Below are 12,810 nucleotides of genomic sequence, written 5' to 3'. Positions count from 1 at the left end.
AAATGAAATTTAAATGACTGTAGCATCAGGCTGTAACATAGCAATGCTGAAAAAGTTAAGGGGGTCTGAATACTTTCTATGCACTGGATGTAGATGGAATTGTGGAGTCAGGGGTCTTTTTCTGTAAGAGTGTAAATAGACAGATACTGTGAGGCCACACATTCATGCAAAGTGGTAAAAACAGGATATACAAAGTGTTTCCTACATGCAAAAACATGAACATACAAACAAGGAGTGACAGACAGAATCTGAAACCACAAACAGCAACAAACTAAACTATTTAAAGAAAGTGTTGAAGCTCATTAACTTATAATTGTCTTGCATAATAAAATAACTGATCTTCTGATGACTGTTGGGTGAAGTTAAAGTGCAATGCACTCTGCAGGGTGTGACCATGTTTCCATGCATGTTCTCTCTGTGTTCAGAGTTCATATGTGTATCTGAATCATGTGTTTGTGTGTCAGATCAGCTCTGTGTGTGATAATCTTCACATCAGCTCTCTCTACCTGTCTGCTCTCTTACGTACTCTGCGGTTTCTGCAGCTGCTCTGCAGAGCTCTCACAGCGCCAGATAAGACCTGTTTATCACCACGCTGGCTTCCTCTGAGTACAAACACACTCCTCCTCTCCCAGGGTGTGTTTTTCTCACCTCTGTGTTGTCCTGTTGACACACTGAACACACAGCAGCTCTGACTGTGCTGTTGAGCTGTTTCTGTTCTAATCTCTCCCGTACCAGCTTATAAAAGAAGACATGCAAAAGGCTGCTGATGTTTGCATGCGTTTACACACCGGCAAGTGCGTGCAGGCTTTCACACTCACGCTGCCTGCATGCACCGACAGGCAGCTTCACAAAACTACAGGAAACAAACACTCACAAAGAGAGATGCTTGTCAAGAATCCTCTTACACAACTGCCCGCACCGCTCTGCTGTCTGACGTGGGAACATCCACACTAAAGGTGCAGACAGAGCCGAAGCCAGAGGGCCTTTCAGAGCTCTGCTGACTGACAGCCCTCTCCTCCCCTGTACTCAGTCTCATTCATGCATAAACCAGCAGCATTTAAGGCACACTGAGCATGCCCTGTACTCTGGCATCAGCTTCTGCAGAAGAGGAATCTGGTAGGTAATAGGGTTAGTCTGCTAAAAGTTTAGGTGGGTCAGCTTAAACGTGCAAAATATGAAAAATGCATCACTGAATTTTGAAAATTCCCCTAAAAGTCTAAAATACTCAATGCATTGAACATGTCAAATGTGACTTTACATGTATAAACTCATTCTTCCACATGTAACCATGTTGAAGGTAAGTTGTGATTAGACAGGACAGCAATGCACAGAGACCATTGAGAGGAGAATGTCCATTGATGAAATTAAAGGCTATGGACACCGACACAAGTGATACAGGCTTAGGATCTAAACTGTCATGGTCCTGTTTTTTGGGGATTTTGAGATGTTTTTGTGTGTGTTGTGTGTGTTGGAAAGGACAGTCTGTGTTTTTTTTTCTATCTCACTGCAGGCTGGTTTGGGAGGGCAGGAGCACTGGGTAGTCATGGCTGCAGCCAGCCTTTGAGCAATCAAGAACTCTTCTTTACTGTCTTGTGGGGCCTTCATAACCCTGAAAGCAGATGGAGTTTGCAGTTTGCATGTTCTCCCCGTACACACGTGGGTTCTCTCCGGGCACTCCGGCTTCCTGCCACCACCAAAGACATGCACATTAGGTCGTGAGGTCACTCTAAATTGGCCATAGGTGTGAATGTGAGTGTACCCGGTTGTCTGTCACAATATGTCAGCCCTGCGATTGACTGTCGACCAGTCCAGGCTGTACCCTGCCTCTCGCCTAGTGACAGCTGGGATAGGCTCCAGCCCCATGCGACCCCCCAATGGGATAAGCGGTATAGAAACTGGATGGATGGAAAATGGACTGGAATGCAAGGGCCTTTTTTTTCTTCCAAAAATGGCTATAATGTACAATTTAAAACCATTTATAAGAAGTCTTGTTTTATTTTGGAGCATATCTTGCAACCCTTGTCAGAACCGCTGTGATAGAACAATGGGTTTTTAATGCATGTAATCAAGTTATCAGCTTAATTTTTTAAATAAACAAGATTTTTAAAACAAGACTTCAGATGAGAGGTGACAAAACAATCAGAATGTGACTGAGCTACAGAGAGATTTCTTCATTTTAAACAACAAAAGAACTAACCGCCAGCCAATTTTTCTGAAGTCAGTGTCGTGTGAATGAACTGGAAATCAAAAATTGTTACATTTTATGCTTGAGTGTTGGAGATAGTTCTGCAGTCTGATTAGAGATTGCCACCAAAAATTACACAGCATAAAAGAGGTGCACAACTCTGAAAAGAGTCCAAGATCGCAAAAAAGGCAAAAAATACACATCATCTATTCAGCAGTGATGGTTGCAGAATTAAGCAAAAGAGCATGTAAAGGGAGAAAAACAAAGAATGGTGCCTTGTGGAACTCCACATATCAGAAAAGCATGGACAGACAGTCTGCAGTGAGTGTGAAGCACTTACAGAAGCCCGAAAATGTTTTACTAGAAATCTTTAGATGATCTTATAACAAGTTATCAAATAAATATTACATTCTAAAGAACAAGGATCTTCCAGTTTTGAACATTTAAAGATGAACCTAGATTTAAGATTAAAGGCAAAAAAAAAAAAACCCTACTAATAATAAGCTGACACGCCAGATGGATTTTCCCCACTGTTACAATAGTTGTGAACTGGACTTTGCATTGCTGCATTAATCTAAAGAGCTGTGTGTTTCCTCTGTGTGTTGAAACGCCCTCTTTATGCTGCAGTACCACTATTACTGTTATTTACATTTATGCCTGCACTAAATAATTTATTGTAAAGTACTGTGTATAGTGTGCTAATTTTACACAATGGGTGTTTTAAGGACTTAGAGATTGCACCTTTTTTTGCACTTCATTACACCATGTTTGCATTTTATTACATCTCCTGTTATGTATGAATGCTCTAGAGGAAATTTCGTTGTTATATTTATTATGACAATGACAATAAATGATTGATTGATTGACTCCGCTGTTCCTGAAAGCACTGCCTCTCGACACTGCTTGGTCCTGTCACTTTCTTACTGGGTCCAAACTGTTCAGATGGGAGCTTTAAAGACAGATTTGCCAGTGAGAAACACGGAAACAGGCGAATCCATCTGCTTTGCAAGGTTACACTAATATATCCGTTAAGTTTCTAGCTGCACTAAAAACTCCCTCGCCTTTCTTGTGTCCTTCAGTGACATATTCAAACTTTTTCTTTATAAGATAATAAAGGTAGCTTATTGTTTCCATTTCTATTTGGTTTTGATAGAAAAAAAAAAAAAAAGTTTTGCCCATGGTTTGTGCATCACAGAGCACTGACAGGGAACAGGTGGAGCATCTGGGAGAGGAGAAAGAGGAGATGAGGACAATAAAATGAGAGAAAAATGAGTTTGAGATGGGGGGTTGTGGGGGGTGTTCGGAGAAAGTGGGGTAAAGGAGAGTGGGAGCGATGGCGTGAGAGAACACCTGTCTCGCCGGCGTTGGGTCGTCTGCTGGTTAACCAGAGTTGGCAGCACCTCAGCTTGACCTTCTCCCCCTCACGCTGCCGCTCCCCTCTGATCCCATTAGAGGCCGGGCACCATGGCCAGACCCCCACCCCCTCCCGCTCCCCCTCCACATACACACACTCCCTTGCTGTCCCCTTCTTGTATCCTCGCCTCGGCTGGACTGGTCCTGAAAGGGGGGTCAGGACAAACATCAGGCGTGCGGAACAAAGAGGCAGATAATGTGTGCAGACAGGACGGACAATTAGAAGCAGCACAGGCTGCATGTGAGCGAGTACGAGTCTGAGAAAGGACGCAAACTTCAACACTGAACCAAAACTTCACATTGAGTTTGACCATAGTTTTACCTTTGGGTGGAAAAGTTTCCTCTTACTGTACCAGACTCCACTGTGTTTAAATACCAGGTGTTCTAGTAGATATTTTTTATCATGGGATGGCTTCAAGACACTAATTAATGTTAACCTACAGACATGATGATGGGGGGGTCAATCTGGATCAGTGAAGAGGTCAAATGCTTCACCCTCTATCTTCACAGGGTCCACTGGTGCTCCAGATTTGGTCTTTTCTAGTCAATGTCAGCATAAGCCACTTCACTCGACTCCATTTAGGATGTAACTGAGTCCTTTTTTGACAGACCTGCTGCCAGAATACCTTAAACTGGGCAGAGCTGATCAACCCAAACAGGAAGTCAGACATGGGAATGCTCCAATCATCCAGTCAGTTTCAAAATAAAATACCAGGCACAGACAAGTGGTTGCATATCCCATCACTGTATGGATATAACATCAAAACTTGTGGTTCAGTGATTCAGCTGCTAGGAGCCACCTGTCCAGTAAGCAAGGATGGGTACTGTGAGATGGAAAAACATGGAGTAAACCGTTGTAACAAATGGGAATCTGCATGCATGGATCCTGTGGATTTTAGCATTAGAGCTAGTTGATACAGTCTTTGTTCCAACAAAGATAAAAGAGAAGGGATGAAACATGAAAATGGTAAAATGGCCTCAAGATGTAATAAACAGAGTGAAAATGCGCCAGCGAATGCTTAGCTCCAATTTCCACATACAGCGACCATGATGCGATTCCGTGGAGCATATCGCTCCCTCTCTAGTCTATCAGAGCTTTTCCACAACCGGCGTTCCAGTCCAGCAGCGGCGCATCCCTGGAGCGCCTCCCCGCTCTGCTTCATTCAAGATATACTGCAGGTCTATTTTCAGCGCTTGCCGCTGCCAAACTGTGCCAATCGGAAAGCTCTAAACAGGAAGTCACAAACATAGAATATTAGGTTCTTTCAAAATAAATCACAATGCACAGACTCCTGATCACAAATCATCACTATCAACATTACGTCTCATCCTGCAGTGAGAGCAAAGGGTCACAGAGAGGTCAGTGGGTCACAGAGCTACAACAGCGCCATAGATGAGGAAAGTTAACTTTTGAGGACATTTAGCCAAAGAAGTCTACATAAAACTACAGATCCTTTAAGCAAACATTAACCTTTTCACTTCCTAATGTACTCACCTAATGGCAGAAGCAATAATATCATGGACTCATACTGGAATGGATGATAAATGAACCCCAAAAGGTAAAATTTTCTGCTGTTGACATACCATTCCTGCGTGAACTTACAGTTCTCCTGTAATCTCTGCCCACTGATCCTCAGGGTCACGCTTCCAGTGGGAAAGGTCGCTTGCCTTCGGTTGGAGCAAACCCCAGCACTTTGGTGTGTGGCGCAGTCGTTTTTTGTGGAAATTGCAGGTTAGACCTCAGCCGCTTCTTTTTAAAGTGTAGGGATCAAACCTGATGTATGTAGAAATACCCTCATGACTGAAGCATGCAGGTTCATCCATAGTTTTAACATAACATCCTTGCTCTGCAGCCATGAAGTCCTAACCGGTGTTCTTAACTCCCTGCTCCCCATCTGGCCAGCACGTGTCATCGGGATCACCTAAGTGCAAAGAAAGTGGACAGCTGGGTTTAATTCTGACCTGTGTTCCTTACTCTCTGTTCCCCATTTTCTACTTGATTTACAGCTCTATGACACATCACAATCACTAAAAAAATCAAGAGTCATATCATAGCTTTAAAAGATGCTCCAGCCATAATGCACACACTGACACATTAAACCAACTCAGCTTGGCAGCACAAGAAACCGCAAGAGAGTCAGTTACCCACATCGGAGGTCTTTCTCATCAGACTCTTGAGTTTTCAGTCAGCCACACTGTGACCCAGATATAAGCGATCACGATGACAGTCTCTCCAACAACGAGCAAACCAGGCAAGGACGCATTGCTTCCAAGATGTTCAGAAACTCCTGGATACTGTGAAGAGGTCAAGGACTCGTTTGGTGAACGCCACTAAAGTCAAATATTCTCCCTCTGCACTTGTCCTTCTTTAAAAAAATGCTGTAAGGATTTCCCTTAAACCTGTTTTTGGGTCACTCTGGTTGACAAACTGTGACCTAGTTGGCTGATTATGTAAGACTGAGAGAGGAAAGCAGAGGCCACAAAAACGCTTTAAATGCTTCTGTAAACACAGAGAATGAGCTCGCCTGTGCGCAGACAGCCTCACCGCCATTCAGGCTTCACTTCATAAAATACATACATTTATATATAACTGCAGTCTGCTTTACTTTGGCGGGAACAAAAGAAAAACCCCGTCCTGTGTGTTTGCGGTCGCTCAGACAAGCAGCATGTACACATTATGCTAAAGTTAGCCTCCGTCTGAGTGCTACAAACACAGCTCTGCAACCAAAGACGCAAATACATCAGCCGCACACACATCAGCATGAGGAGTGTAATGCCATGCTCCAAGGGAGAGAGGACTGCAAAGGCTTGTGGGTACAGTATAGTGGGAAGGAGAAGATAAGTGGAATCACGCAGAGGGACATTCAGGCAAACGAGAATATTTCATTATTATGCCTTCAGGCCGGCTTTACCAGTTACCCCTGAGTAAAATGAACCATTATTTATAAACAGTTCTGCTGTTACTGAACTCAGACAGGAATTTCAACAGACATTTTTTTGACAAGATTTTTATCTTTTTGTCAGTTAGTTTTTATGATTTTTTATCTTATGTTAGTAATCTTGTAATCCTTCACTGACCTCTGCTTGGTCAGTCAGTGTTGACCTGTAACGGTCGAATGTTGGTCATGTGAAAAGGGTTGGAAGGGGTTAAGGTCAGGGATCTGTGTGGGCCAGTCAAGGTCTCCCACACCAAACTCATCAAACCATGTCTTTACAGACCCCCCTTTGTGCACTGGAGCACAGTCATGTTGGAATAGAAAAGAGCTTTTCCAAAACTTTTGCCACAAAGTTGAAAGCATAGGATTGACCATAATGTTTTGGTATGCTGAAGCATTCAGATTGGCCTTCAGTGGAGATAAGGGGTCTAGCCCAAACCCTGAAAAACAGCCACATACCATCATCCCTCCTCCACCAAACTTTCGCTACCAAACCTAAACTCAAACCATCTGACTGCCAAAGAGAGAAGCATGATTTGTTCCTCCATGAGACATGTTTTAACCACTCCACACTCCAGAGTTGGTGTACTTTACACCATTATCTGATGCTTGGCATTGGACTTGCTGATGAGAGGCTTTCATGCAGCTGCTCGGCCTTAATCCATATTTCCTGAAGCTCCCACCATATATTTTTGTGCTAACATATTGCCAGTGGAAGGTCAGAACTCTCCAGCTATAGAGCCATACGTACCATGTGCCCTAGTGGTCAACACTCGACTGATTTTAGATTGTCTTTTGATTCATGGCTGAGTTTCCGTTGTTCCTAAATGCTTCCACTCTCTAATAATATCACTTACAGTCGACTGTGGAATATCCAGCAAGGACAGAATTTCACAAACTGTCTTACTGCAAAGGTGGCATCCATCTCTGAGCTCTTTAAAACAATCTAATGTGTATCATAAATACTTGCAAAGGGAGACTGCATGGCTAGGTGATGATTTTATACACCTGTGGCAACAGGTCTGATTGAAACACATGAATTCAATAATTAACAGGTGTGACCAAATATGAAATTTCGGGTATCTATACTTTACTGGAGTAATTATTTTTCAGCCGACTTTTGACTTCTACTCCTTTCATTTCAGCTTGTTTTCATTCTGGCTGTTCATCGTTCAAAAAAACACAAATAAAAAAACCCCAAAACTATCCAGATAAATCGCGCCATCCGGAGAGAATGAATTTGATTGCAGTTGGATGAGAAGTATAAACATAATACCATTCCGACACCCTGTTGGTTTGTATGCGAACACCTTCGGATATGACACAAATCACATCACACTCCAGCAAGGAAATAGCAGACGTATGTAGCCTAGTACAAAGATGTCCGTGGCAGTGGCTCAAGAGAACTGGAGCGAAATGTCCCAACCAAGCACCAGCGAGAAGGTTGGTAGTACACATATGTGGTTCTTGAATGTATTTGCGTTGTACTAAAATGAGTTCATTTTCAATGGGCATAAAAACGGCTGAAACAGGTGCATCCCAAATTTTTCAACATTAACATTTTAATATAACATTACAGTCATCATGGCCTTTAGAAAAATGTTTTTTGGGGAGGTGGGGTAGTGCACTATAGGCCCCTGAGGCACAGTGTAAACTTTTGTCCTTACATAACTTTTACTTTTATACTTTGAGTAGTTTTGAAACCAGTACTTTTATACTTTTACTTGAGTAAAAAGCTTGAGTTGATACTTCAACTTCTACAGAAGTCTTTTTAAACCTTGGTATCTATACTTCTACCTGAGTGATGAATGTGAATACTTTGGACACCTCTGCCTGGGCTGGGTAGGTGAACTACAAGAACAAAGATGGACTACTGTGTTCTGTTTTTGCTGCTTACTCCTGGTCAACATTTCAGTGAAATGTACTTTTTGTGGTTCAGGGTCTTTTGGAGTAAAAACCCCACCTCATTGTCTGTACACAAATCTCTCTGCCTTTGCCATTTTTTATTTTTTACATCTCACTGTTCTGTTGCACAAACAGTGTAGATTAAAGTTCAATCACAAAGTCAAACAATAAACTACCAGCCTGTCATGTTTACAACAGTGCTTTATATGCGTTCATGTGCATCCATGTGTATGAAACTTGTTTATCCTCTGAGCAGTGATTTTGTCAAAAATGATTCTGTTTTCAGAGGAGAATATTCATGGAAATGTGGACTTAGTTTAAATGTTTGAGCCACTATTTGGACAGTCCTGTATGATCACAGTGAAGTCAGGCCTCTCTCACTGACAAGGCCTCTGTTTAACAACTTGTCTCTGCTGTTATTTCAGTTTTTTTTTTTTTTTCAAATTTTGTTGTCTTTATGCTCATTTTGCAAAGTTTACAGTCCAAACAGTTATGCCAATTTATCAGTCTAGTTAAAGAAAAAATGAAACAGCACTGCTGCTGCCAATAAACCAGACATCCTGGTCCATTGTAATGTTTTTAAAGACATAATAGGGAAGGAAAAGCTCAACCCTGAAAGGCACTTTGTGTATCACTGCAATTCAATACAAGCACAAAAATACAAATAATAAATCCAACTGGCTTATTTAGATTTTGTCTAAAGAAAACAATCCTTTTCAAAAGATTATCTCCTACACCTCCCCCATCTCCTTCACAGGCTCATACCTGCTCAACCTACAGATATCAGCCTACAGTCAGAAACACAGAAACACACACAGACGGGCCGGGACCTGTTGCCCTCATGACAGACCGCCCTCCCCTTTGGCAGATCAGCCAACACATCCTCACGTAAACAACAGACTCACACAGATATGGGATATAGGATGGCAGACACTCAGACACATGGGCAAAAGTGTTCATGCACACACACACACACACACTGTCAGGCTGCTGCATGCTGACACAGGCTCAGAAATCAGCCTGATCTACAGACACACAATGACACACAGGAGAGCACACAGTACTAAAGTAAATCAACCACTGACTGCTCTTTATTTACAGACTTATAAATCATATCCTTAATGTTGTGATGGATAATGTCAGCATGGACGTAGACACATGAAAGGCCACACTGAGGCAGATTTCATGAAAAGCTCCATGAGAGAGGAAGTGCAGCTGCTGGAGTTTGAGCTCAGAGTGGAACAGAGTCAAACAATACAGCAGGCTCCATCCAGGACGTCTTACTGCTGAAACTTCCTGAGAAAACACGCAAGTATTTTGGTGGGACTGAACTCACATTCAGTGGAAAAGTACAGTTTAGTCAGAGGTTATTGTTTAATGAGGGGGCTAGACATGGAGTCAATGTGAAACTATTAGAAGCTGCTGTTCCTCTTCTGTCCTCTAGAGGCTGTCTCCTAAAGTTAGTCAGTCCCTGTAGAACCCCATGTTTAAATGTCAAGCCTAACAGTAGATGTGCACATGTTTATAGCCTAGTGCAAAAACACAGTTATGGTAGCTTATTTTTCTATGACAACTGTTAAGGCGATGACCTGTACAGACGGTTCTTATTATCAGGAAAAGAGAGGAAACTGTTCAGGACTTCATACAGCTAAGTGCATCAAATATGAAGGATACTTGTAAGACTATTTCTTAAATCAAGATGAATATTTAGAATCTGGGCAGGGCGATTTGGACTGAAAATCCTATCTTGGTGTTTTTAGTTTTATGGCAATGCATGATATATTTATGGACCTTTTCTGTAAAGAATAAACACAGGGTTGTCACAATACCAGGTCAAGTCAAGTATGGGAGCATACACTGGTTTAGCACTGTGCTGGACCTGTAGTTGGCCATCAGGGTGGCCTTCTGACCGTACCGGGTCCCACGCACCAAAGCAGGTCTGGGAAAGCACAGATTCATGTTTAAGCATGGCTGCCACTCCTGCATTCAGCCCCTCTCTGCCACGTCAGTGTTAGACACGGTTTAACCAGTAATACCCAAAAGTGCGCCATTGGTCAGGTCAGGCATGAGAGCATATGCCGGTTTGGTACTTTGCTACATGGTCCTGTAGTAGCCTGGTCTCCTATTGGCCATGGCCCAGACCTGCCCCAGGAGACTGTTTTAAGCTAACGGTGACTGTTAAAAGCTAACAGTGACTGCTTTAAGCTAACGGTGACTGTTATAAGCTAACAGTGACTGCTTTAAGCTAACGGTGACTGTTAAAAGCTAACAGTGACTGCTTTAAGCTAACGGTGACTGTTATAAGCTAACAGTGACTGCTTTAAGCTAACGGTGACTGTTAAAAGCTAACAGTGACTGCTACACGCTAACGGTGACTGTTAAAAGCTAACAGTGACTGCTTTAAGCTAACGGTGACTGTTAAAAGCTAACAGTGACTGCTTTAAGCTAACAGTGACTGTTAAAAGCTAACAGTGACTGCTTTAAGCTAACGGTGACTGTTATAAGCTAACAGTGACTGCTTTAAGCTAACGGTGACTGTTATAAGCTAACAGTGACTGCTTTAAGCTAACGGTGACTGTTAAAAGCTAACAGTGACTGCTACACGCTAACGGTGACTGTTATAAGCTAACAGTGACTGCTTTAAGCTAACGGTGACTGTTAAAAGCTAACAGTGACTGCTTTACGCTAACGGTGACTGTTATAAGCTAACAGTGACTGTTTTACGCTAACGGTGACTGCTTTACGCTAACGGTGACTGTTATAAGCTAACAGTGACTGCTTTACACTAACTGTGACTGCTATAAGCTAATTAGAGTGCTTTAAGCTAACGAGACAGTTTTAAGCTAATGAGACTGCTTTAAGCTAACGAGACAGTTTTAAGCTAATGAGACTGCTTCAAGCTAACGAGACAGTTTTAAGCTAATGAGACTGCTTTAAGCTAACGTTGACAGTTTTAAGCTAATGAGACTGCTTTAAGCTAACGAGACAGTTTTAAGCTAATGAGACTGCTTTAAGCTAATGAGACTGCTTTAAGCTAACGATGACTGCTTTAATGCTAAACTCCAAGCTTGAATTTCAAGAAAACAATGATTGACATCATGGTACAGTCTGTAGACACAGAGAAACTGTTTTAACACTGAGAAACTTCTGTCTGTAATAACAGAACAGCTGCAGAGGTTTTATGATAATGTCATTACATGTTGAAAAAAATGCTCAGATTCGTCTGATTCTCAAATGTGGAAATATTTCTCTCTGCCAGTTTCAGCTGCCTCCAAATAACTTAATTTAAAATCTCAGCAGTGAACTAAGTGGGTTAACAAGATGCATGTGTGCAATGAAATCCAATCTGTTTTTATAGCTGCTGATTTTTCTCTGATTTTTCAAAGAAAAATCTAAGAGAATATGTGTGACTCAGAGACTGAGCAATAGTTCCCTGTGTTGTGCTCTGTATCTTCCATCCCTTCTTCAGGACTCCAGACGAGTGTCAATGAGTCCTTCAGGTCAGCTCTCACTTCAAAGACTGCCAGGAAGCTGTGTCGCCGGGCCGAGGGCAGCGAGCCGGAGCATCCCAGGGCTCCTGCTCCCACACTGTAATGGGATTAAAGCCTCCACAGGGCAGATTAAGGGGCTCCAGGTCCCACCCTGTCCCCTCTGTCAGACCAGGTAACTCACATCCTCTGCATCTGCAACGATCCACAGTGACAGAGTGGGAAATATCTGCTCTTATGAAAGAGTTAGAACAAAATGACCTGACTGACATGACGCAAGAAAATGTTACAAAATACCGTGTTACCTTTAAATGTGGGTACATTATGTGCAAGATAGGTTTACTTGGCACTTGAAAGTCAGCCACATTATGTGAAAATATTAAATAAAGACAGCTGATCTCAGACATGAGAGTAAAGTCAGCACTAGGTAGCTAGCAAAGAAAAGCATAAATGCTTAAGTGATTAACAGTGCTCCAGTACATCCCTAATCAAATCAGTTGTCAAGTAGACATTTACCAAAAGTCCTTCTGTCTGTATGCTGAGCGGAAAATTAGAACGTCTGCAGCTACACAAATCTCACCTGGTGAGAGAAACAATTAGCATTAGCATGAAGCAGCACATGTAGAATGGACCTGCAAACACTTTTTCCAATACAACTTAAGATTTTCATACAAAAGAGGGCTTTGAAAAACTGTTAAGAGAACGAAAAGACTAATGCCTGTGTCGGATGTTAAGCTATACTATATGGACAAAAGTATTTGGCCACATGATGTTCTGAAGAGCTCAGTGACTTCAAGTGCGGTACTGTGATTGAAGCTTCCTTTGCAATAAGGTTATGAAATTTCATTCCTGCTGGATATTTCACAATCAGCAGTAAGAGACA

This window comes from Cheilinus undulatus, linkage group 6 (genome assembly GCF_018320785.1).
Source record: "Cheilinus undulatus linkage group 6, ASM1832078v1, whole genome shotgun sequence".
In the NCBI taxonomy this organism is placed as follows: domain Eukaryota; kingdom Metazoa; phylum Chordata; class Actinopteri; order Labriformes; family Labridae; genus Cheilinus; species Cheilinus undulatus.
Note: the sequence above shows the minus strand (reverse complement) of the source record.